At 45.5% G+C, this 26778-nt stretch overlaps 1 long non-coding RNA gene across 2 annotated transcripts in view; it reads right to left on the bottom strand.

Moving 5' to 3' along the window:
• Positions 1-26468, bottom strand: part of LOC103351261 (uncharacterized) — a 76164-nt gene extending 49696 nt beyond the window's left edge. For both annotated transcript variants that reach the window (XR_007910574.2, XR_011380445.1), the window contains exon 1: positions 26282-26468. This is a non-coding gene — a long non-coding RNA (uncharacterized lncRNA). The remainder of the gene's footprint in view (positions 1-26281) is intronic.
• Positions 26469-26778: the final 310 nt, after the last annotated feature.

Here is a 26778-nt window from a genome sequence, read left to right as displayed (position 1 = left end):
CCTGTTGGCCATTTGGATTTCCTCTTTTGAAAAATGTCTATTGAGGTTCTTGGCCCATCTCTTAAGTGGGTTGTTTGTTTTGTTTTTGTGGAGTTTCTTGATCTCTTTGTAGATTCTAGTTATTAACCCTTTATCTGTTGCATAGTTTGCAAATATTTTTTCCCATTCTGTCGGTTGTCTCTTCACTCTCCTGACTGTTTCTTTTGCAGTACAGAAACTTCTCAATTTGATGCAATCCCAATAGTTGATTTTGGCTTTGACTGCCTGTGCCTCTCGGGTCTTTTCCAGAAACTCTTTGCCTGTGCCAATATCTTGAAGGGTTTCTCCAATGTTCTCTAATAACTTGATGGTGTCAGGTCGTAGATTTAGGTCTTTAATCCATGTTGAGTGGATTTTTGTGTAAGGTGTAAGGTAGGGGTCTTGCTTCATGCTTCTGCACGTGGAAATCCAGTTATCCCAGCACCATTTATTTAATAGACTGTCCTTGCTCCAGGAATTGGTTTTAGATCCTTGATCAAATATAAGTTGGCTATAGATGTTTGGATTGATTTCTGGTGTTTCAATTCTGTTCCATTGGTCTATCCATCTGCTTCTGTACCAGTATGGGTTGGTCATTTCTACAACGTTCTTACATAGAAACTGTCTTAGTGTGTTTTCCACTGCTATAGCAGAGTACCTGAGACTGGGAACTTACAATGAGCACAGGTTTATTTGGCTCACGGTTCTGGAGGCTGGCATGTCCAAGAGCATGGCTCCGGCATCTGGCCAGGGCCTTCTTGCTGCTTCATCCCATGGCAGAAGGTGGGAGGGCCAAAGAAAGGGAGAGAGAAGGAGACTGAGCCCAGCCTCAAGCCCTTTTACAACAGCCATTCATCTGTTTGTGATGGGGGGGTACTCCTGATCTAAAAACCTCCCTGAGGCCACATCCCCCCAACACTGTTGCACTGGGGATTAAGTTTCCAAAGTTTCCAACACATGTTGTTTTGGGGACATATTCAAACCATAGGGAGAAATCTGCAAGCTGGCTATGGGCATGCTTGTCTTAGACCCATAATGAAAAATAAGAGAACCACAAATCTAGGTTATGCAAATATTTACCAGAAGACTATTTTAAGAAAAACTGTTATTATTTTTGAAAGGCAAAGAGACAGAGAAATGAGAGTGTGGGGAGCAGCCCGGACTGGACTAAGTTACTGGAATTAAGACTTGTTCTATGCATCTGCTCTCCCACAATATGGCGCTGGGAGAGAAGTAAACAGCTTCCGCACAGCTGCCTCCAGTTCAACCAATAAACTGTAGGACTTGCTCCTGATTGGAGAGCAGCGTACTCGGCGTGTGGGCAGCCGAGTTAGGATTGGCGGAGGAGGACTATAAAGGAGGAGAGAGACGGCATGCACGAGGAACATCTAAGGGGAACATCTAGCTGAAGGAACACCTGTGCAGCCCCCGAGAAAGCCGGCCGGCGGTGTGCCGCTCCCCTGCGGAAGTGGGGAATGTGGCCAGGGGGAACTGCCCTTCCACGGAGGTGGAAGGGATAGTAGCCAACCCGGGAAGAACCAGCAGCAAACCCGGGGAGGGCCAAGCAGACGAAAAGAACAGCGCAGGGTCCTGTGTCGTTCCTCCACGAAGAGGGGGAGCGACATAATGGTGCCGTGACTCGGATAGGAAACCTAGAACGGATAGCAAACTTAGGAGGGAAGAAACGGGAAGAAGCAGGAAAATACCAGAGAGAGAGACTAGCAAACAGCCTAGGGAAAAGCCGGACGAAAAGGGTGCCGGAAGAAGCTATTGAAAGCCTAGGCATAGATTCGGATACGGACTACGGGGGGAAGCTGGGAGAAATCTCTAAGGTCGAAAAGCGAAAGTGAAAGCTAGAACAAACAGACTCGGATGCAGACTGTGGGGAGAGGCCAGGAGAAATGAGGGAGGAATATTGTTGGAGGAAAGCTTGGGGAAACATACCGGGTAGAGAAAAATGTTAGGGAAATTGAAGCCGCGGGGGGCAGGCCGAGGCGGATACGAAAGCCACTTTGGGATTCTCAAGTTAGCCCGGGAATAGGGGGCGAAAAGTTGAAACCAGAAGCTGAAACGTAAGCCAGATTGGGATCCGTCTGATTAGCCCGGGGAGCAAAGGACGGGAAGCCAAACCGTGGGGCGGAGACGTAAGCTGGGTTGAATTCGCCAGGCTAGCCCGGGAAACTTAGATTGAATGCTAGTGGCGGACACGTAAGCTACGCTGTGTGACTCGCGGAAGCCGCCGCGTGCAGAGAGAGCACGGGGCGTGAATAGATAGGGAACGGGGCTGGTGCGAGGCCGTGGTTCAGACGCGAAAGGGTTAAGTGCGAGACTGCGGAGTGTGCGTGCAAAGCGGGCTGAAGCGGCTAGCCTCGGGGCGGAGCCTGCCGGCAGGGCAAGGCGCCAGAAAGCTGCGGGGATAAGAGAAACAGAAGTTTAGAAGTAAAGTGAGAGAAATAGGAATGCTGGAAGATAGAAGTAAAATGGGAGAAATAGGAATGCCCGGAGATAGAGAAATAGAGAAATAGAAAGGCCTCCCCTCAACATGGCAATGAGAGAGCTTGGATTCGGTCTGCCTGATTAAGTGAGGCGATGAGCACCTGCGGGCAGCTAGCAGCTTATGCGCCGCAGGTCACCGAAGACAGGCACGAATTAACATCAGTAAGGCCTCCCCCACAATACGGCAATGAGAAGGCTTGGATTCGGTTTGCCTGATTGTTAGGGCTTGTAAGCCCCTGCGGGCTCGACCAGAGCATGCGCTGCAGGGCACCGAACACAGGCACGCATCGGCGCCTAAAAACCTCCTCACAACATGGCGAAGAGAGGACCCGGATTCGGTTTGCCTGATTGATAGGACTTGTAAGAACCTGTGGCAACTCTAGCAAGTAGAGCAGAGTGTGTGCCGCGGGGCACCGAAGACAGGCGCGTATCAACGCCAAAAAAATAAAAAGAAAGGGGGATCTGTGGGGAGCAGCCCGGACTGGACTAAGTTACTGGAATTAAGACTTGTTCTATGCATCTGCTCTCCCACAATATGGCGCTGGGAGAGAAGTAAACAGCTTCCGCACAGCTGCCTCCAGTTCAACCAATAAACTGTAGGACTTGCTCCTGATTGGAGAGCAGCGTACTCGGCGTGTGGGCAGCCGAGTTAGGATTGGCGGAGGAGGACTATAAAGGAGGAGAGAGACGGCATGCACGAGGAACATCTAAGGGGAACATCTAGCTGAAGGAACACCTGTGCAGCCCCCGAGAAAGCCGGCCGGCGGTGTGCCGCTCCCCTGCGGAAGTGGGGAATGTGGCCAGGGGGAACTGCCCTTCCACGGAGGTGGAAGGGATAGTAGCCAACCCGGGAAGAACCAGCAGCAAACCCGGGGAGGGCCAAGCAGACGAAAAGAACAGCGCAGGGTCCTGTGTTGCTCCTCCACGAAGAGGGGGAGCGACAGAGAGAGATCTTCCATTTGCTAACTCTCTCCCCAACTGCCCACAACAGATAGGGCCAGACCTGGCTGAATGCAGGAGCCAGAAACTCTACCTGGGTCTCTCACGTGAGTGGCAGGGCCTCTCAAGTGCAATGGCAGGAAGCTGGATCCAAAGCAGAACAATGCAGACTTAAAGCAGGCACTCCAATATGGGATGAAGAGTCAAGTGGCAACTTAACACGCCTACCACAGAAGACTCCGAAATAGACTCGGGTCTCTGTGTTCCACTGCAGCCTTTCCTGAAAGGTAGAGCCCAAGTTCCTTGGTCCATTCAGGGACTCAGCATGACAAATGTGGTGGGAACACACCCTCGGGATTCCTCTACAGCATCCCCTCAGGCCAAATTTTCAATTAATTTAAAATTAATTAGGAGTCAAATTTGGACGCTAGTGTCTTCCGTGGGAATTTTATTAGAGAAAGAAGTCCCCTGTGCTGAAATCCCTTGGCCTTCTGAATTAAACCTCTTCTCAGAATTTGCCATTATCAGTTCTCTGAATTCTCATCCCTGATGACCAATAAGAAATGCTCCACTTGCTGCCTTCCAAAACTCCTCCAAGTACAAGAAAACACGCATGGAGGGAAAATCCTTGATGTGGATATTTGCCTTGCACCCTTTGCACACACTTGGGTTCAAAGTGAATCAGACGGAGGGGGTGGTGTGGAGGAATAAAAGCAAGAGTGGAAGAGGATCCATAAATACATTCAACATGTGCTTGTTCCGGCTACTCAGGTGGGGACCAGTAAGTCCAGGATGCTAAAGGCTTTAGTTTCTACCACAGCACTTGCCCTCTGCTGATTCTCTAGCCGTTCATGCCCTGAGATTCCAGCTTTTAAGACCATGTCCCGTTTGGTTAGTACAGTGCCTTAAATATAGCCATGTAGGCAAGGGTCACATGCACACAGACACATACACACGCAGTTCTGTGCTCCACAGAAATCCTCTCTTGGTCAGCTATGAAGGGAGATTTAAGGTGAATCATACGAATGAGTAGTTTGTTCCATCTGGAACGTCAACACTGATAATGCAAACATGGGAAGGGATTTTAGAGACGTAAGGTTTTTAAATTATTACTGGAAAATTAGATGACTGCAGAGCCTGCTTCCGCTCAGCCTTATGAAACAGTGCTAACACTGATGTTGGGATCTGTTTACCTTCACTCTCAGTTGTGGTTACAATTATTACGGTGTTAGGATAAGAAACCTTTACATTTGCAGTGGGTACCTTGTTCTGCCTTTATAATCACTCCCGTTACAGTCACAACTATGCACTTCTGATGTAATAATTCTTCTGGTAGCTGCTAATCTCTAGGGCAACATTCATTAACATGCTCCATGCTGACCTGCATGTACGGAGGCAACAGGGAGCATCCGGGCTGTTCTGCAGTCAGAGGGACACCGTATTGCTCTGCCACCCACGGTGTGAGAGAAACCCGTGGAGTCAGACTTTTGCCTTTCTTTCCTCTGTAGACAAAAGCAGTTTCTCACTGACTACAGCATAAATCTAAGGAAAGAATGTGCCCTGCAATTCCATATCTGGAGAATGGCTGCACGTAGGACACATTCTCTTACCTGATGTACAGCTCCTCTCCACGTTGTTCTAAAGGTAAACTAGTGTTTCCTGAACCTACCAGCACTGCCATGTTTAGACTATTGCCCGAGCAGCAGCCTCATGACGATTTCAGCAGCAGTCTGTGCGAACACAGACTGACAAGTATTATTCTCGGTGTGCAAGTAATATCAAAGGGTAGGTGAGAAACCGGATCTTTTGGGAAAAGCACCTGTGATATCAGATGATTCCCAAGAATGTGAGTGTGATCACACAATGTTCAACTGCTCCATAGCTACGTTAAGTGCATCCATACTGTTCTTTTCCATATGCACCTTGATGTGTTTCTAGCTATCGAACTTTTAACAGCCAGTGGTGTTTTTATGCTTTTAAATTTTCATTAATTAAACAAAAAGGAAACACAACTTTGAAGTCTCTTAATTTTCTGCTACCCTGAAAACATGTTCTGCCTTTTCAGATAAGATGATTTCATTCAATTATGATCAAACTCCCTCACACTTCTGATAAGTGAGTCTGCACTAGGGAAGAAGAGGGAAAGACAACATAAGATTTATGAGAATGGGAGTTTTCCACTGGAGGACATTTTGCAAACTAAAACTTCCCCGCTTCACCAAATTATATTGCAGGACCCAAATCACCTTCATTTATATACATATGCAACATTCTACAAACATTTACTGAATGCTCATACTCTGCGCTGAACCCTATACTAAACAATACGTGTCTGTAGATAAAAGACAATCTCTGCCCTCAAAGAGATTGCACATTAATGAGAACAGGCCAGAGAGTAACACAATGTATATTCACTCTGACCAGAGCAGGATGGAAATAAGAAAGCACTCCTTGGAGAACAGGAGCTGAGGATTTTAGAGTAGGAAGATATTATCATTATCATTATTATTGTTGCTATTATTATTCAAAACACAGAGAGAAAGAAAGAGAGGGAAAGCTCCCATTTGCTGGTTCACTCCCCAAGTGCCCTCAACAGCCAGGGCTGGGCCAGGCTGAAGCCAGGAGTGGAGAATGCAATCCAGGTCTCCTATCAGGGTGGCAGGAATCTGATTACTTGAGCCATCACTTTCTGCCTCCCAGAGAGTGCATTAGCAGGAAGCTGGAGTTGGAAACACAGCTGGGTCCTGAACCCAAGCACTCTGATGTGGGATGTGGGCATCCCAAGTAGCATCTTAACTACTATGCCAAATACCTGCCCCAGGAAGATACCTTAAACATCCTGCAATTAAACCTCCCTTCTATAGATGATAGAAATTCCTTCTATAAAATATATGACCAAAACTTTGTCCTGTGTCTGCTTTACTCTTTATAGAAGCTGCCATATTTGTCAAAGTCCTTCATAAACTGTGAACCCAGACCTAGTCGCGAATCTGCAATGACGATCAGGACGTCATATTTGTACTGAGTCAGTCTACCACCATATTTAATGTTTGTTTCTTGATTAGAAGCTCTCACATGGCCTGAATCCTAACTTTTAGAGCCCAAACCATTTCTATCCTACAACACCACCCACAATCTTCTCTTCTTAGTATACACTCTCTCTTGAAGGTGTCAACAAACTCCCAGACACCTAGAATTGAAAACTTGAAGACCTCATGTGGGTATTTATTATACTGCACTTGGACTATTTCAATGCTGCCAACTGGTATATCTACCTTGTATCTCTCTGCTACAATCCATTCTTTAGCTGCCACCGAAATCATCTTCATAAGGAAGACTCTCATCATGTCACTCTAAGCTAGTATATACTATAACTTCTTTTTACTTATTGGAAAGGCAGAGAGGAAAGAGACAGAGATCTCTCATCTGCTGATTCACTCTCCAATTGCCCTCAATGGGTCAGGCCAGGCCAGACCAAAGCCAGGAGCCAGAAACTCAATCTAGGTCTTCCACTGGGGTGGCAGAAACCCAACTGCTTGAGTCATTACTGCTACATCCCAGGATGTACATCAGCAGGAAGCTGGAGTGGGAGCAGAGTAGGGTCTATAACCAAGGCACTCTGATATGGGGTGCAGGAGTCCCAAGCAGAATCTTTACTGAGATGCCAAATGCACACCCCATACAATATCGTATTACACTTCCTCTGCACTTCTAATGGAAATTCTTTTTTTCTTATCCACACAGACACACATCTACACATTTTTTATTAATTAATAGAAATATTTTATTAATTAATAAAAATCCTATTCTACTTTTATGCCATTTGGGTAATATCTGTACAATCATATTTACAACCTTGGTTAATACTTCAAGTTCATTTTGTTTATCACCCATATCCTATGTATTGATACATAACTATCCAGGACCATAAGTATGGTTTTTACTGTCTTTCTTTTCCTCCAACTACTGGGCACTTTTTCCAGTATGATTTTTCTTCAAAGACTATAACTGTGGTTCTTTGTGGTAACAAAGAAGAAAGATATCTATCAAAAGAGAAAATCAAAGTACAATGGAAAATCTAGAAGGAAAGACATGGCTTCGGTTGGGAGCCCTGACAGAGAGAGGGAAACTCCAAGAAAATATTCATGGCAAAGGCAAAATTTGACTTTAGCCATAGTGATGGTAACAACTGGGGACTGGGATAAGAGAATGGCCATCATTGGTATTGGGATTTGCTAATAAGGATAAACTGGGAGTGGTCAGAAAATTTTGCTAGGTTGTATGGCCAAGAAATAAGGTGAAAATGAGATAAGAGAGATAAGGGCCTAAAAGGAAAAAAAAAAAAAGATCCAATCATGGTGAACTTGAATTCTGACAGACACCCTATATGGCCTTAGATTGGCAAATTTTCAGTTTGGTATGATCAAAATAGCATATGTGTCTCCTAGCTTTGGGTTGCCTATCTCTTTGAAGTCAATAAAGACACAAGGAGTCAAAAAGTAAATAAATAAAGGCACAAGGAGTCTTCAAAAAGTTCATGGAAATTTGTCTAATTTTTATTATTATTTTTTACTTGAAAGGTAGAGTTACAGAGAGAGGAGGAGGGAGAGACAGAAAGAGAGAGGAAGAGAGAGAATCTTTCATCTGCTGGTTCACTCCCCAAATGGCTGCAACAGCAAGGGCTGGGCCAGGCCAAAGTCAGGAGCCTGGAGCCTCCTCTGGGTCTCCCACATGGTTGCAGGGGCCCAAGCACCTGAGCCATCCTCTGCTGCCTTCCCAGGAGCATCAGCAGGGAGCCAAATAGGAAGTGGAGCAGCTAGGTCTCGAACCAGCACCATATGGGATGCTGGCATCACAAGCGGAGCTTAACCTGCTATGCCACAATGCCAGCCCTATGTGTAATTTTTTTTTAAAGATTTATTTATTTTTCACTTGAGATTCAGAGTTACACAGAGAGAAGAGAGGCAGAGAGAGAGAGAGAGAGAGAGTAAGAGAGAGGTCTTCCATCCTATGGTTCACTCCCCAGTTGGCCACAATGGCTGGAACTGCGCCAATCTGAAGCCAGGAGCCAGGAGCTTCTTCTGGGTCTCCTATGCGGGTGCAGGGGCCCAAGGACCTGGGCCATCTTCTACTGCTTTCCCAGGCCACAGCAGAGAGCTGGATCAGAAGAGGAGCAGCTGGGACTAGAACCAGTGCCCATATGGGATGCCAGCGCTTCAGGCCAGGGCGTTAACCCGCTGTGCCACAGCACTGGCCCCTCTGTGTGTAATTTTTAAAATTCCACTTTTCCATGAACTTTTTGAAGTATCCTTGAATATACTAGGCTTGTGATTAAACTGTGTCATTGGTTCCCAGTTGAATCAGTTGAAATATGTAGAGGCTAGTGGGTTTGATGACTTTTTTTTTAACTTTTATTTAATGAGTATAAGTTTCCAAATCCACAGCTTATGGATTACAATGGCTCCCCACCCCCATAACTTCCCTCCCACTTGCAGGTTTGATGACTCTTGACATATATCAGTTTATAAAGTGGGAGGGTAGGGACATCTCCAAATTTGCCATCACATGATGACTTCAGGCACAGATCCCTGTGTATTCCTCAGTACAGTCTCACTAACTGTCACAATGCGTCTCTTCCTCCTGGAGACAGCTGCACAATTTCTGCCCATTGCTAAGACTTTCCTGTACACGCTAAGATTCCTCCGTAAATGTATGCTTCTGTGACCTCTTGGGGGAAAGCTCGGCATTCACTCTACAAAGAGTTTGCACCTGTTGCTTGTCTCTAATACGACCCATTTCTCCCCGTCTCCTCCTCCCCTTCACTGTACTCCTTCACTAAATACCTCTTGCCCCAAAATTGTGGCATTTCTATGCATGTGATTGTTCCTCCTCCTTGCCCAGTTTCTGTCTGTGAGTGCTCTAAAGTCTCTGAAAAGGCAAACAAGTTCCTTTTCCCTAGGATTTGGGATGTGCCCTGCAGTTCACTGGGCTGTCCTCCACACCTACTCACCTAAGAATTCTAGGGCTCCACAAATCTAAGTGGAGAAAAAAAAAAACTATAATCACATCAATTTCATATGGGGATTTAATATTTGCCTCTACTGTGAATATAGGAAACACACTAAAGTATCTGTTTTTAAAAAATAAAAAAAGATTTATTCATTTTGAAAGTTAGAGACACAGAGGGAGATTTTCCAGCTGCTCAATCACTCTGCAAATGGCTACAACTGTCAGGACTGGGCCAGGTGAAGCCAGGAGGCAGGAGCTTCATCTGGGTCTCCCGTGTGGGTGCAGGGGCCCAAATACTTAGGTCATCTTCCACTACTTTTCCCAGGCCATTAGCAGGGAGCTGAATTGGAGGTGGAGTAGCCAGGACCCAAATCAGCACCCATATGGGATGCTGGTGTCACAGGCAGCAGCTCTACCCACTAAGCCCCAATGCCAGTAACGACACACTACAGTGTCTTAAACACTACCTATGATTTTGTCTTGAATACAGAGAAATCAAAGTTATTTTCATCATATTTCAGTTGTTGAAGGTATCTTATCAATACTTCAAAATTAAAGCCATTATTTGACTTATTTCTAAAGCTTGCTATTTAAAGCATTTGTTTTTAGAAAGACATTACTATATCATGCTGCTTTTTAATTATTTTGCTAACTATATTTCAATACAGTTGATTTCTTGTTATATGTATAGATATATAACACATACATTTTACATGTTTACATTTAAGAATGTAAGTCTAAGGAGTCTGAAAGCATCACCAGACTCCAAGGCATGGACAGGGATCAGGGCCCCTGATGCAGTCAGAGTGCACACTTGGTGAATATCTCTTGCCACAAGACACACTTTAGCAGCTCCCCAGAATGAGGCCATTCTTCCAGCATCAACAAAATGGTTGAGGGCATGCACAGGACCTGAGAGTAAGGCTTCAAAGCCCAACTCCATCATTTCCAGAGGATACAGCATTGCATCAACTCCCTGAACTTTGTGTCTATGTCTTTACCTTAAAAAAAGAGGTTATAAACACTGGAAGAAGTCTTACATTCAGGTGAGTCACACAATGCCTATTGTATAGGCATTATATATTACATGTATAATTATCAATGATAATTACAATTAATTATTTTAGTCAATGATAATATTACACATTGTATGCTTTATCTGAAACGCCTGGGGCCAAAAGTGTTTCAGAGTTCTTACTTTTCAGATTTTGGAATATTTTCATATATACAGTGAGATATCTTCAGGATAGGACCCAAGTTTCAACACAAAATTCATTAACATTTCATATACTCTTTATACACAAAACCTAAAATAATTTTATACAATATTATTTTGTGCATGACATAAAGTCTCATGATATAGAGTTCTCTACTGTGGTGTCAAGTTATTGCTAAAAATGGCAGAATTTAGGCTGGCGCTGCGGCTCACCAGGCTAATCCTCCGCCTTGCGGCGCCAGCACACTGTGTTCTAGTCCCGGTCGGGGCCCGGGATTCTGTCCCGGTTGCCCCTCTTCCAGGTCAGCTCTCTGCTATGGCCAGGGAGTGCAGTTGGCGGCCATTGGAGGGTGAACCAACGGCAAAGCAAGGCCTTTCTCTCTGTCTCTCTCTCCCACTGTCCACTCTGCCTGTCAAAAAAAAAAAAAAAAAAAAAAAATGGCAGAATTTAGAACACTATTGATTTTGGATTTTCAGATTGGGATGCTCAAACTGTATAACAGCAATTATGATCCTTTGTCACTTCCCTCTCAACTTCATCAACCTATGTTTTAAAAAAAATTTTAATAGGCTTTATTTATTTTTAGAGCAGACTTAAGATTATAGCAAATTGAGTAGAAGGTACAGAGATTTCTCTCAAGATTCATTTTTTTTAAAGATTTATTTATGGGCCAGCGCCGAGGCTCAATAGACTAATTCTCCACCTAGCGGCACCGGCACACTGGGTTCCAGTCTTGGTCGGGGCGCCGGATTCTGTCCCGGTTGCCCCTCTTCCAGGCCAGCTCTCTGCTGTGGCCAGGGAGTGCAGTGGAGGATGGCCCAAGTGCTTGGGCCCTGCATCCCGTGGGAGACCAGGAGAAGCACCTGGCTCCTGCCTTCGGATCAGCGCGGTGTGCCGGCCACAGCACGCCGGCCGCGATGGCCATTGGAGGGTGAACCAACGGCAAAGGAAGACCTTTCTCTCTGTCTCTCTCTCTCTCACTGTCCACTCTGCCTGTAAAAAAAAATATATATATTTATTTATTTGAAAGGCAGTTAGAGCGAGAGGGAGAGGGAGAGACAGAGCCAGAGAGGTCTTCCATCCTCTGTTTCACTCTCCAAATGGCTGCAATGGCCCCAGGGCTGTGCCAGGCTGAAGGACAGAGCCAGGAGCTTCTCCTGGGTCTCCCACATGGGTGCAGGGGCCCAAGGACTTGGACCATCTTCCACTGCTTCCCCAGGTACATTAGCAGGGAGCTGGATCAAAAGTGGAACAGCAGGGACTCGAACCAGCACCCACATGAAGTGCCAGCACTGTAGGCAGCTTAACCTGCTACGCCACACCACCGGCCACAAGATTCATTTTTGTCTACACATTTATCACTAAAAACCTTCTTCAGGGAAGGGTGTTGTGGCACAGAAGTTAAAACACTGCTAGGGGGGAGGGGGGTTCCCCTCTTGGAAGCCCCCACCCATGCCGCTCTGGCTGAAGGTCTTTGACTCAATCTTGCTTTTTAAATCTCTCTGCTTGTCCACTTGGAAATTCTTCATCCACGTGAGACAAAGAACAGAGGTAATGACAATTTCTCCACCATCATTTCCCCATAACAGAATGAGAACGCCAGAGTTATGAACACATGAGGTACTGACGTACTGAAAAGCAGAGAGGCAGGAAAGCATCATGAGAAGGAAGAGTGAAAGGCAGTGTACTCACCTTCTGGAATGCATCAGACACACAGAGGGGCCCCTGCCATCCACAGCAATACCTGGGAGGAAGACAGAGGAGCCTCTGCCACGGGAGAGAGCGGGCTTCAACCCACAGGCAGGAACTGAGCCTGAAGGAAGAGGCCTTTTGGAGCTTTTTCAAAAATAATAAAATCACAGGCAACTGTGGCTTAGTGGGCTAAGCCTCCGTCTCAGGAGCCTGCATCCTATATGGGTGCCGGTTCTAGTCCTGGCTGCTCCTTTTCCAATCTAGCTCTATGCTATGGCCTGGGAAACCAGTAGAAGATGGTTCAAGTGCTTGGGCCCCTGCACCCACGTGGGAGACCTGGAAGAAGCTCCTGGCTCCTGGCTTCAGATAGGCCCAGCTCCAGCTGTTGGCAGCCATCTGGGGAGTGAGCCAGCGGATAGAAGATCTTTCTCTCCATCTCTCCCTCTGTCTGTAACTCTGCCTCTCAAATAAATAATAAAATCTAAAATAATTATAATAATAAAGTATTTTGGGATTGTTAAGAAAAAAAAATGCTGCTTGGGACATCTGAGTTCCATATTGAAGTGCCTGGATTCAAGTCCCAGTTCCTGATAATGAATTCAAGTCCAGCTTCCTGCTAATGCACACCCTGGGAGGCAGCAAGTGATGATGCAACTGGTTGGTCGCTGCCACCCATAGAGAAAACCCAGATGGAGTTGAGGCTCTTGGCTTCAGCCCACTCCACCAACACTGTTGGCTGTGGTGAGCATTTGAAGAGTAAACCATAGGATGGAAAATCTTTTTCAATTAATAAATTAATTAAAATTACAAAGTCTTCTGCAAAAGAATGATGAGAAATTCAGTACAATTTAACTCAACCAATATTTATTAAGGAACTATTGTGTGCAGGGCTGCATACTGGCTGCTGAGATGATAAAATGGATAGGGTCTGGCCCCCTGCCCTGCATAGCTCATGGCCTAGCTAGAAAGACAACTATGTAAACAAACAATTATGATAACGTGTAATAAGTGCTAAGCATCAGGACTTGCAAAGTGCTGTGAGAACTTGGTAGACAGAAGGATTAGCTGGCCAGAGAGAGAGGTGGCTGAGCTGGGAGGCTTCACAAGACGGTGATATTTGAGCTGTCTGAAAGAACGGGTAATGGTATTGCCAGCTCAGAGTATAACATGAACCAAAGCACAAGCCAGAGAGCTGCCAGGGAATGCCAAGAACAACAGTTTTGCTGGAATGTGGAGCACAGGCTGAGGAGTAAACAGAGATGAAGCTAAAAAGTCACTGAATATCGAGGCCAGGCCAAATGTTGTAAAAACTTGCTACTCCAAGTAGCTAGGACAGCAGCCTTTGCAGCCCTGGGAGACTGTGGAAAACACACATTCCTGAGCTCTGCTTCTAGATGGACTGGGTGAGATCGGCATTAAGGAAACTCCCAGGTGATTGTATGCACATCAAAGTTGGGAAAACACAGTTTGAAGAACTTAAAAGCCAGGCTCAGCTGAGCCTTTGATGGCCCTTATGTTTTATACAAGGGGTCTTCAAAACGTTCATGCAAAATGCGTAATAAAAAAAATATCCATGGGTTTCAAATTTTTCCTGCACCCAAATAAACTTTGAATTCTACTTTTCCACAAATGTTGAGAAGCACCCTCGTAAGATCTGGCTTCCAGAAAATCTAACAGAACATGAGGAAATTGGCAGGTGGACAGCAGAGAATAAGGGAATTAGTAACAGGCCCTGCTTTTCTCTAGGATAAAGTGTTTGCTGGCCATTGAAACTGGCAAACCAGGCCTAGTTTCAGGGCTGTGCTCGCTAACCTGAAGGGATGGGGCCAGGTAGTTAACCCAGCCTTACAGCACCATCATATTAACCATCAACTTGATCCGAGGCAGGCTTTCCCTGATACTGTTGCTTGCCTGTGCCTGGAATGTTCAACCTAGGTAATATTTTGTTTATAAACAGTGTTCTTTTGGCTTTTTTAAAAAAATACAAGGTTTTGCAACATGGTTTATTTTCTCTCCATTAATATTAGAATGTATTTGTTAGATTTTTCATGTAAATTTTAATGATCTAGGGGCTGGTGCTATGGCATAGTGGGTTGAGCCTCTGCCTGCAGTGCTGGCATCCCATATGGGCCCTGGCTGGAGTCCTGGCTGCTCCACTTCTGATCCAGCTCCCTGCTAATGTGCCTGGGAAAGTAGTGAAAGATGGCTCAAGTGCTTCAGCCCCTGCACATACATGCAAGACCCAGAAAAAGCTCCTGGCTTTGTCCTGGCCCAGCCCCAGCTGATGTGGCCATTTGCAGAGTGAACTAGCAGATGGAAGATCTCTCTCCCTCTCTCTCTCTCTCTGCCTTTCAAATAAATAAATAAATATTTTAAAAAATTTTAGGGCCGGCGCCTTGGCTCAATAGGCTAATCCTCCACCTTGCGGCGCCGGCACACCGGGTTCTAGTCCCGGTTGGGGCGCCGGTTTCTGTCCCGGTTGCCCCTCTTCCAGGCCAGCTCTCTGCTATGGCCAGGGAGTGCAGTGGAGGATGGCCCAGGTGCTTGGGCCCTGCACCCCATGGGAGACCAGGAAAAGCACCTGGATCCTGGCTCCTGCCATCGGATCAGCGCGGTGCGCCGGCTGTAGCGGCGGCCATTGGAGGGTGAACCAACGGCAAAGGAAGACCTTTCTCTGTGTCTCTCTCACTGTCCACTCTGCCTGTCAAAAAAAAAAAAAAATTTAATGATCCAATGAATAACTAACATATAATACTATCTAATAAGAAATAGCAATCATTCCAAATGTTTTGTTTCTCAGTAGAATGCTTATCTGTTCTTTTAAAATAAAATGAATACTAAAGGTCCCCCTTCTTGGGGCCAGCATTGTGGCAGAGCAGGTAAAGCTGCTGCCTGTGACACTGGCAGCCCATATGGACGCCGGTGCATGTCCTGGCTGATCCACTTCTGATCCAGTTCCCTGTTAATGGCCTGGGACCAAAGCAGCAAAGATGGCCCAGTACGGGGATAAAGCTCCTGGCTCCTAGCTTTAGCCTGGCCTAGCCCTGGCTGTTGTGGCTACCTGGGGAGTGAACAAGTGAATGGAAGGTCTCTGTCTCTCTGTCTCTCTGTCTCTCTCCCTCCCTCCCTCTCTCTCTGTAACTCTTTCAAATAAATAAATGAATCTTTAAAAATAAATAAATAAAAATAAAAGTCCTCTTTCTTGATCAATACTGTATCCCAGGGGCCAGCGCTGTGGCACAATTGGTTAATTTTCTGCCTGCGGAGTTGGCATCCCATATGGGCACCATTTCTAGTCCCAGCTGCTCCTCTTCCGATCCAGCTGTCTGCTATGGCCTGGGAAAACAGTAGAAGATGGCCCAAGTCCTTGGGCTCCTGCACCTACGTGGGAGACCCAGAGGAAGATTCTGGCTCCTGGTGTCAGATCAGCACAGCTCGGGCTGTTGTGGTCATTTGGGAAGTGAACCAGCAGAAGGAAGACCTTTCTCTCTGTCTCTCCCTCTCACTGTCTGTAACTCTACTTCTCAAATAAATAAAGAAAATCTTTTTTTAAAAAAATACTGTATCCTAATGAATAGCTGCAGTTGTTTCTCTTTTTTAAAAAATTTAAGATTATTTATTTGGAAGACAGAGTTACAGAGAGAGGTAGAGATAGAGAGAGAGAGGTCTTCCATCTGCTGGTTTACTCCCCAAATGGCTGCAACAGCAGGAGCTGAGCCAATCCAAAGCCAGAAGCTTCTTCCGGGTCTCCCATGTGGGTGCAGGGGCCCAAGGACTTGAGTCATCTTCCGCTGTTTTCTGGGGTGCAATAGCAAGGAACTGGATTGGAAGTTGAGCAGCCAGGATTTGAACTAGTGCTCATATGGGATGCTGGTGCTATAGGCTGGAGCTTTAACCCCCTGAGCCAAAGCACTGGCCCCTATTTTATTTATTTGAAAGCCAGAAAGACAGACATTCATCTACCAGTTCACTCCACAAATGCTCACAACACCCAGGGTTGTATCAGGCCAAAGTCAAGAGCCTAGACTCAATCCAGGTCTCCCACACAGGCAGCTGGGACCCAACCACTTGGAATATTACCTGCTGCCTCCCTGAGTGCACATTAGCAGGAAGCTAGAATCAGCAGCAGAGCTGAAATTCAACTGCAGGCTCTCCAACATGGAATTTGGGATTCTTAACTGCTAGGCCAAATGCCTATCTATTCCTCCCCACTCCACACACATAGGGGTTCTTTCTTTACTGTTGGTGTGGGCAGTAGAGTGATGTCTTGGAAGTATCCACAATTGCACATGCTTTATTTCAGAGAAACACCAGAAGGAGACCCACAGAAGTTCAGCCACACAAATAGCTACCCAACCCAGGAAAAGCAGGAGAATAGAATTAGAGCTTAACCACTACACCAGTAAGTTCTAAACATGCCGTCACCACTACTCACACACACACTCACACAGTCTCCTTTTTTCAGGAATTACTTCGCTTGGTCAGCTGTGTACAAGCTCAGCCCCACGGCAGATGCAGAAGAAATGAGGAATTGCACACTCATTGAGGAAGGTGTCAAAATATAATCTCACTGTGCTACGAAGGACAGCATCACATGGATGTAGAAAACCAACTGACTTGAACACTCCACTTCACTGCAACTCAACAGTGTGTTGGGCGCATTGGCCATTGATAAGGTTCAGGAGCGTCACTTCGGATACACCATTCTGGGGATTTGGGAACATTTTGGGCCATCCCTCTCAGAAAGAGCTGTGGAATCTAGACAAAGCTTTCCTTTCCTTTTTAAAAAAATTCCTTTTTGGCCGGCGCCGCGGCTCACTAGGCTAATCCTCCGCCTTGCGGCGCCGGCACACCGGGTTCTAGTCCCGGTCGGGGCGCCGGATTCTGTCCCGGTTGCCCCTCTTCCAGGCCAGCCCTCTGCTGTGGCCAGGGAGTGCAGTGGAGGATGGCCCAAGTGCTTGGGCCCTGCACCCCATGGGAGACCAGGAAAAGCACCTGGCTCCTGGCTCCTGCCATCGGATCAGCGCGGTGCGCCGGCCGCAGCGCGCCGGCCGCGGCGGCCATTGGAGGGTGAACCAATGGCAAAGGAAGACCTTTCTCTGTGTCTCTCTCTCTCACTGTCCACTCTGCCTGTCAAAAAAATAATAAAATAAAAAAAATAAAAAAATTCCTTTTTATTTATTTATTTGAGAGATAGAGAGACAGACAAAGTTCCCATCCACTGGGTCACTCCTCAAATGCCCACAACAGCCTGGACTGGGTTGGGCTGAAGCTGGGAACCAAAAACTCAACCCAGGTCTCCCACATGGGTGGCAGGGAACCCAAATACTGGAGTTATGCCCTTTGCCTCCATGGGTCTGCATTAGCAGGAAGCTGGAGCCAGAAGCCAAACCCAGGTGTCTGATATGGGACGTGAACGCTTCATTGTTAGGCTAAACGTCCATCCAGTAGCATGTCTGAGCTTTTAAGACATGTACTTTCACTTTTTTCTCCCCAGTAGGACTATTACTGCTAAGGTACAGGATAACTACTAGAACATGAAAAATAAAACAAAAACAAAAATACCTTCTGTTATTTTTCTCAAAATCAACCCTGTTATTTTTCTCAAAGTTGAACTAGCAATTTGACAATTACCTGGCACATAACTCACTACATATAGCATGTTTTCTTCTAGTTTTAAACCAGAATGAAGACAAACACAGATTTATGTAAACACCTTCAATATTTTACCAAGACAGCTCAGTTCTAACGAGCTAAGGGCCCAAGAATGACTACTGAGGTCTGAGCTGGGAACTAACAATGGCAGTTTTCCCAATTAGCTTTTTTTTTTCTAAATAGAATAAAGTAGTTCACCATCCTGCTTCCAACCACGTCTCCACCGGCCTTGTGACTTGAAGTGCTGGCCATCCTCCTGTCCCGACTAGGGCTGGGTGGGAGGAAGGTGACGCGTTGTGGGTGGACTGCCAAGTTCACACCAGCTGTAAAAAGGGAAATGTGAAAGCCACGGCAGCCTTTTTGAGAAGGCATTGATGCCAGGCACCACAAGAAGGAAATCTGCATTGGCAGGTTCTGTTATTTTTTAACTTGACCCTGACAATACCTGCTGAGCTACCTGTGCTTTCTGCCAAAGAAGTGTCAGATGAGGGAGGAAGTTTGCACACCTGGTGAATTCAACCTCACAATACCACTTGGAGGGAGGAAGGAGAGGGGGAAAGGCAACTACAGAACAAGAACAGAGCCAAGAAACAGAAACGGGGGAGGGGGGAGGAGGAGGAAGGGCAAAGAAACAAACAATTTGGAGGAATTCTTTCATGACATTTTCCAGGATCACATTACACCACAGGGACAGTGATAATTAAGCATTATCGTGGCCCGGGTGTGAGAATACAGCACTCTGGGCTGAGTTTTTGTACCTGGAACTCAAAAGGAAACTCGGCATCAGCACTGTTTCTGTCTTATGCTCTGATGACCTATTTGGCTGGGCTGCTGCTCTGCCGAGTTTCCAACCGCATGTAATTAAACATTAAGTGGTCTCTTAATGGACTGTCTTTTCCAAAAGGGCCTTTCTTTCACTTACAATCAGAATGCCTGTCGAAAACACTAAGTAATTGCTTTTGCCCATTCCAGTGACACTTTGGCCATTCCTTTAACAGCCTTGTTTTTTTAGGAGTTGGTTTGATTGAGGCAATTGGAGAGGATGAGGGCAGGGGTAGTTTCAAAGACATTCAAGGCAAAGCCAAGCTTTGTTAGCAGTAACTGTCACACAACAGGGCCACGATAAGGGACACCATATGGAGCCTCAGCAGCCACGGAGCCTTACGTGAGACCCATGTGAGTTCTCAGGGCAAAGTGCCCCGTGTGCTCCTGCTACCTCCCACCCCGAGGATACCCGGAGAGGGCCCTGGAGACTCAGGCAAGGATTATCACAAACTGCATCGCCATTCCCTAATCAATTCATCACTGAGTTCTAGTTCAATGTGTTTTTGTTTTTGTTTTTTTTTTCCTTAGGATGCTGACAATCATTAGGCTCTGGTGTCATTCCCATTTCCATATACATTTTTTTAAAAAATATTTATTTATTATTTATTTATTTGAAAGGCAGAGTTACAGAGGGTAGAGGCAGAGAGAGAGAGGTCTTCCATCCACTGGTTCACTCCCCAGATGGCCTCAATGGCCATAGCTGTGCCGATCTGAAGCCAGAAGCCAGGAGCTTCTTCCAGGTTTCTCACACAGGTGCAGGGGCCCAAGAACTTGGGCCATCTTCTACTGCTTTTCCCAGGCCATGGTAGAGAGCTGGATCAGAAGTGGAGCAGCCGGGACTCGAACTGGTGCCCATATGGGATGGCAGCACTGCAGGAAGCGGCTCTACCCACTACGCCACAGCAGTCAATGCACTCCCTCCGTTGCAGAAATGTTTGACTCCTAATCACCACTCATGCCTTAAAAATACATGTGAACCCTTGTGTGTTCCAGACCCAGAATGGTGCCTGGTTTGGACAAGACCCTCAAATATTTGCCGAAAGAACAGCTACATCTTTATGATAGCTCTAATTTTCTTATACCCTAAAGAAAGCATAAGTGGAAACAATTTTTGAGGAAGTCTGACACCGAGAAACACCTTCCTTTAGCCATTCTAACATGTTAACATCTCTGGAGCCAGAAAAACATATGAATTTACTATTCGTGTAATTGTTAGTAACATAGTTAGTGTCTGCTGTTGGGAGAAGTCTACAGCAGACGTGGGAAGCTGGCCCCGTGCTTGGTTATTCAGTCTCCTGAGGAGGTCAAATCTGAAGCTGTCTTCTAGGCAAATACTGACTAACTCCTATTAAGTAACCACATTTCCTCCTGGAACAAATGCAAATCCACATGAACCTAGAAATCCCTTTGGCAATAACACCATTAGTGACATAACTGTCGAGAGAATTGAAAAATAAAGAGTAGTGTTTAATAAGCATACAGTCAGATAAATTAGAGATGGAAACCCACACCTACCAGGTCATTTAGTAGTAAGTCACCCTTCTGCTAATGCCAGACAATCCCCCAAGGCTTAATTCCAAGGGTTCAGTCCTTGCTAGCTTTCAATGTTCTAACCTGGAGTCTCGGCCACTTCCCTGAGGGGCACTTCCATAGCTGGTGAGAGGGCAATTCCTCATTTTCATCTCTTTGCAAATGAGCCCCATGGAGGGACCTGGACAAGTCTGACTGGTGCGTGATGCCTTTTCAGACACCTGCAGGTGGTTGCCAGGTGCCTGCTCCACTGCGGACATCACAAAGGAGGTCTTACCTCCCTGCCTGTGTTCTGAGACACATTTTGCTTTTGCAGTTTTAAATTGCTTGTGCGCACAGACCTGAGTGTTGAGGAACTGCTGAAGCTGATGACTAAAGAGAGCTTTGCTCTTTGCAAATGGGGTCCATTCTGCCTATTCAGGCTTTCTTGAGATATCAGCCCCTCTAGCCACTTGCTCATTTTCTTTGTAATTCCTTAGAGAGCTGAATTGCTGTCTTCAGTAAATTCATTTGAACAAATTCATTACCCTGTTCTCTTCTCCTTCTGCCATCATCTATACTAGTTGATTTGCATAAAGTCTTTTTTATTCCCAATTATTTTCTGACTTTTTTAAACCAAAAGCCCAATTTACAAGGTCTTCATTACTTTATTACTAAATTGCTTGACTTCACTTTTCTTATGAAATGCCAGCATTTAGGAGGCAAAGTGTGAAATGTGTTGGCAGCTCTGTTTGAACTGCGTTTAAAGGAAAATGAAAGCATGTTTTCACAGAGTTTTTAGACATGAATTGATCTACATTATATGGTAATAAACATGCCCGTGTCATTCTTAACTACAGTGAGAGCAGGCTGATGTTCTGAGTGCTCAGAACTGGGAAACAGCTACACACAGAACCAGAGAAATATTCTAGATCTTAAGTGGAGAGGACTACAAAAACAGTAGTATGATTTGTGTTGTTAAAACTTGATCCCCTTGTCAAACTTGTCTTTGCTCTTATTTCCTTCTTTCCAAACATATTCACAGATTTCTAAAATCCTATGATTACTTTGAGTGTTGAACAAAAGACAAACACAAAATGAATTTAGCCATGCGGTTATGCCACATCAATAGTTTGATATATAGTAGATAATGTTATATAATCTATCTTCTTTTTAAAAAAAGATTAATTTATTTGGAAGGCAGAGTTAAAGAGAGGCAGGGGAAGAGACAGAGAGAGAGCGAGAGAGAGGTCTTCCACCCACTAGTTCAATCCCCAGATGGCCGCAATGGCCGCAGCTGCGCTGATCTGAAGGTGATCTGCACTGATCATGTGGGTGCAGGGACCCAAGCATTTGGGCCATCTTCTACCGCTTTCCACACCATAGCAGAAAGCTGGATCAGAATAAGAGCAGCCAGGACTAGAACCAGTGCCCACATGGGATTCCAGCGCCACAGGTAGAAACTCAGCTCACTAAGCCACAGCGCCAGCCCCCTGATTTAGGTTTTCTAAGGCACCTGGAAGTCTAAACGCCTTCCTAAGAAATGTTTTAGGGGTGAGGATTGTGGTGTGGCAGGTTAAGGCACTGCTTGAGACACCTGCTTCCCATATTGGAGTGCCTGGAATCCAACTCCAGCTCCTTCTTTCCAATCTAGCTCCCTGCTAATGAGCCTGGGAGCAGCACATGATAGCCAGCTACATGGGTTCCTGTCACCCATGTAGGAGAACCAGATGGAGTTCCTGGTTCCTGGCTTTATCCTGGCTCAACTCCAGCTGTTGTGCCCATTTAGAGAGTGAACCAGAGGATGAAAGATCTCTCCTTCTCTCTCTCTCTCTCTCTCTCTCTCTCTGCCTTTCAAATAAATAAAAGTTCAATTCAGAAAAGAGGAGCAGGATGAGCAGAGACCATAGTTCTACAAGGGAAGGCACAGTTTCCTCTTGGCATCAATGAAATGCACACTGGTGAAAGCTCTAGGTCTAAAATGAAAGCTGAGCTCTAGAAAGTAGTAAATGTTCAAGTCTAGATAGATCTTGAAAGGCTGAGTAAATTACCTAGTCTAGTGCTCTCCTGATTGGTTTAAGATACATGTAAATAATTCCAATGTGGGTGATCAATCCCATCACCATCATGAAGACCATCATCATCAAGATGTGGCAGCACTAGACCAAGAGAAGAGAGGCCGGATCTCCCTTTCTAGAATCCAGGTTCTACTCGGTTCCCATTTCATGGAGCACACAGACACTACCATGGAAAGATAGTCCTGAGATTGCAATCCCTTGCAAACCCTCTAACCATGATGGTTTACATGGCCAGGCAAATGTTGAACTCTCTTTATGCTGTTTGAAGCTTGTGTCAGCAGGACAATGGAGCCAAGCTGACTTTAAGCAGTAACAACACTTCAGTGTTTATTCCACACCCTGTTTCTCCACAATCACTTAGACAATTACACAGTATAACAAAACACACCACTTTATCAGTGACTTTTTAGGAATGTCATAGAATGCATCCACCCTGCAACAACTGTTGCCCCATTAGTAATTATTCTTAGTGTTTATTTAGTGTATCATTTTTGGGGAAAAGATACCAAACAATGGGAGTAGTATGTGCAAATACCAGTTAATTAAAAAGGTAGAGCAGCAAACAAAGGATGTAGGAATGAAGTTATAGAACAATATGATGGGATGTCTCTGTGACATTGTTTGTTGAGGACATTGTTTGTTTAAAACAATTCTAAATTCTGTGTATGTCAAGTTGGTTTTTGATCCTATCCAAAAGAGCTTATTGCTAAAAAGACTTAAAGTAATTTGTTTATATTTTTACTATCAATAACCTGATTCCAATGCATGGACCAGACCTTAAAAATAAAGATTATTAAAATATCTGCAGTATTTTTGAAACCTCTTTAATTTTTCATCTGACAGTACTCTCTAGTGTGATCTAACAAAACCAAACAGAAGCATAACTAGGATATTTGGGTAGCAAGGGTAGAATAATTCTACCAAGCAGTAAACGCACATTTCTAGGACTTTGGGCTAGAGATGAGTACCCTGGAATATAAGGTTAAAATGTTCACCCTACATATTTGCTAAGTACAAATAGTATTAGTAACCCCAAAAGCCACTTAGCCTGGTTTTCCTCTGGGCACCAAAAGGACAGCTTATGTTCACCAGCGCATGCCTTTCCTTTATTTTCCATGCTTCTCCCCACTTTCCCCAGCCCCATCTGACCCCAGACGGATGCTGAATGGTCATACAGTGATCTGTACTGACCTTACTGATTGGGAAAAGAAAGCCAATTTCAAAACAAAACAATTCTAAGACAAGACTTGGCCTTTCATTTCTCAAGGTGTATTTTCCCTGTGCTGCTTGGCGAACACATCTCTTTCCAGAGGCTTTTTCTAGTCGTGGTCACAGTGATGTTAGGCAGCACACACACAGTTACCTTTCCAACCTTTCTAATTTGTATTGGATTCTAAGCTCCCACATCTTGGCCCTCGGGCATTTTCCTTGATAAAGCCCTCCTACCTTCCAGTCCAACAAAGACCAAAGACTTTGGATATGAAATTTTTAAAGTAACCACTGGAGAAGAGGCTTCAATTGTATTGGTCCAACTAGCAATCTGTGGAAGGCCATATGAATTGCTCAGAGATAACACCCTTGCCTTTCACCTTGCGGTCACCAGTTTGAATCAAGCAGAGATTAACAGTGTCCAAGGGCTGTTATCATCTGGTGATGGCTTGGGAGCTGATATGAAATAAATTGCTAGTATCTTGCGTCTACTTGCCTGAGGTCACCAGGTTCAGGCTATTTTAGGGACCAGATCCAAATCTTAGCTGCAATGGTTCCTCTAAATGGAAGCCTCCGAACAAGGATCAAATGCTAAATAAACCCATAGATTATACCCCCTCTTGCACTAATGGAAGATATCCTCTCAGACAAGGCTGGAAGTAAGCCGGGGAGTTCTGGGTCGGGGGAATGGGCAAGGTCTGTGTATCCTGAATGACAGGCCTCTGAGTATTTAGTCTCAGTTCAGCCCTGGGTCCCCTGCAGTTGATCCTGCCATCTGATCTATAGCCATGTCCTCCTTCTAAGGCACAGGTCCCACCTCCCTTGCCTATCGTTTCATCCACCTTTGACAAACATCAAACTTAAAAACTTGGAAACTGAGGCATGGCTGGTCAATTTATGTATTAACACACACACATGCACAGAGAGAATCAATTCAGATTAAATGTCCCAAAATGTTTAATCAGGGCCAGACAATTGGGTTTTTTTGGTATTGTTGTTTGGTTTGTTTTGGTTAAAGAAACTTTTTAATCTGAATAATTAAAATTCTGCTTACATTTTCTACTTTACATTTCTTGTGTCAACACTATTAAAAATCCCTCTTGGAGCAGGCATTGTGGTGCAGAAGATTAAGCTGCTACTTGGGATGTCTGCATTAGCTCAAGCACCTGTTGCTCTGTTTCCAATCCAGTTTCCTGCTAACACACCCAGGAAGGCAGCAGCTGATGGCCCAAGTGTCTGGGTCCCCGCCACCCATGTGGGAAACCCAGACGGAGTTCCCAGCACCTGGCTTCAGCCTGGTCTACTCCCAGCTGTTACCGGCATTCAGGGAGCGAACCAGAGAATGAAAGTCCTCCCACTGCTGCTGCCTTTCAAATAAATAAATAATTCTTTAAAAAAAATCATGCTTACCTAGTTTCCTGTTAATTAACAATTTGTCATATATAAATAGCCTCATGAACAATAATTCAAATTAGGCCTAAATGGGCAGAATTTAGAGATGAGTGGGAATTAAAAAAAAAAAAGTTATATTTAAATTTTATCGTGCTGCCATCGTGTCCAGTTGTCACCAAAAAATACATAAGTTTCTAAGTTCACCCTTTTTAACCACATGTGCATCATAAACACCAATGACTCTTAATTATGGATGGTTTCAGATCCTTTTGGGAATTTGGTGAAAGCTTTGGCTCTTCTATAGGACAGAAAAACTATTCTACACCTAGACAAAAAAAATTTCCATACAATCGAAGGAATTAACTCATTCTATAAAACCTAACCATGAACAACTGTCCCCAAAAGCTACCTGAACCACAAGTCCAAGAATCTCAGAAAAAGATATCAACTCAGGCATGTGTGTTATTACCACTCTCCTCTCTAACCAATATATATGAAGGAAAAGAAAAATAGAACCAATGCAATGCACCTATTTAAAATGAGCAGGAGCAGATTCGAGTCCCAGCTGCTATCTGATCCAGCTCTCTGCTAATGCACCTGGGAAAGCAGTGGAAGACGGCCCAAGACCCAGGTGGGAGACCTGGATGGGATTACCCCCTGCTGGCTTAGGTCTGGCCCAGTCCCAGCCATCTGGAGGAGTGAACCAGTGGCTGGACGATCTTTCCCCCACTGTAACTCTACCTTTCAAATAAATAAATACATTTTACAATAAATAAATAAAAAAGAAAGATCAAGATTAGTAGTTCAATCCGTTGAAACTGCCTGTCCTTGAAACTGGTGCGTGCACGACTGTGCCAAGTTTTCCACTTCTCAGGTCCTGGCGACACAGCTGCCAGACCAGACGAAGGCTTCTGGTTGAAGGTGATTAACAGACAGGCCCAGTGCCTCTTAGGCTCCTAAAGCGTCAAGTGGTCAGCTGAGGCTATTAGTAAAAATAAAATCGATTCCATCACAGGATCTATTGAAAGATGCATTTCCATGACACACTTACATCTATTTAAAAGTAACTGCGATTGCTCCTTCCAAAATTACCTCTTCACCGGAGACGTCTAGTTAAATATATCTTTTGATAGTCAAATATATTTATTTCTATTTCATTTTTGTCCAACCCTCTGCCTCCCGTAACACCAAGCATGGCAGGAAGCCCAGAGCCCAACATCACTCAGACGTCATCAAACTTACTTGGATTCGAAGCCAAGAAGGAATTGTGCGGGAGGGAGGGCTCTATACGCGCACCCGTAGTGTTCAAAAGCTCTAAGTCAAATTCATATTAGGCCAATTCGTTAAACCAGCCGTCTAAACGGGCCCTGGCACGGGTGGCGACCGCTCCACGCGCCAGCTGGTGAGGCCTCGAATTGGAACCGGAAGCGGCCGCCAGCCGGCCTCCCAGGCCCCGAGTGCCCGGGGAGCACTTCCGCGACGCCCGGGGACGGCGCCGGCTGCGTCTTGCGGGCCCTGGCACACTCGGTTCCGGGGTGCAGGCCCGGCCGGGCCGAGGAGCCAGGAGCCAAGTCCGCCTCCCGCCCTTTTCAACACGAGGAACTACAGGGAGTCCGCTCGTTTGTCCGGCGACGGACGGCGGAATCGCGGCCCCCCACTCTCACACCGGCTGGTCGCGGGCCCACAGAAGCGGTGGCGGGAGGCAGGCGTGGAGCTCCCCGGCCCCGTGACTGCTCCGC

This window comes from Oryctolagus cuniculus, chromosome 12 (genome assembly GCF_964237555.1).
Source record: "Oryctolagus cuniculus chromosome 12, mOryCun1.1, whole genome shotgun sequence".
Classification (NCBI taxonomy): domain Eukaryota; kingdom Metazoa; phylum Chordata; class Mammalia; order Lagomorpha; family Leporidae; genus Oryctolagus; species Oryctolagus cuniculus.
Note: the sequence above shows the minus strand (reverse complement) of the source record. Positions and strands in the feature narration are given on the sequence as shown.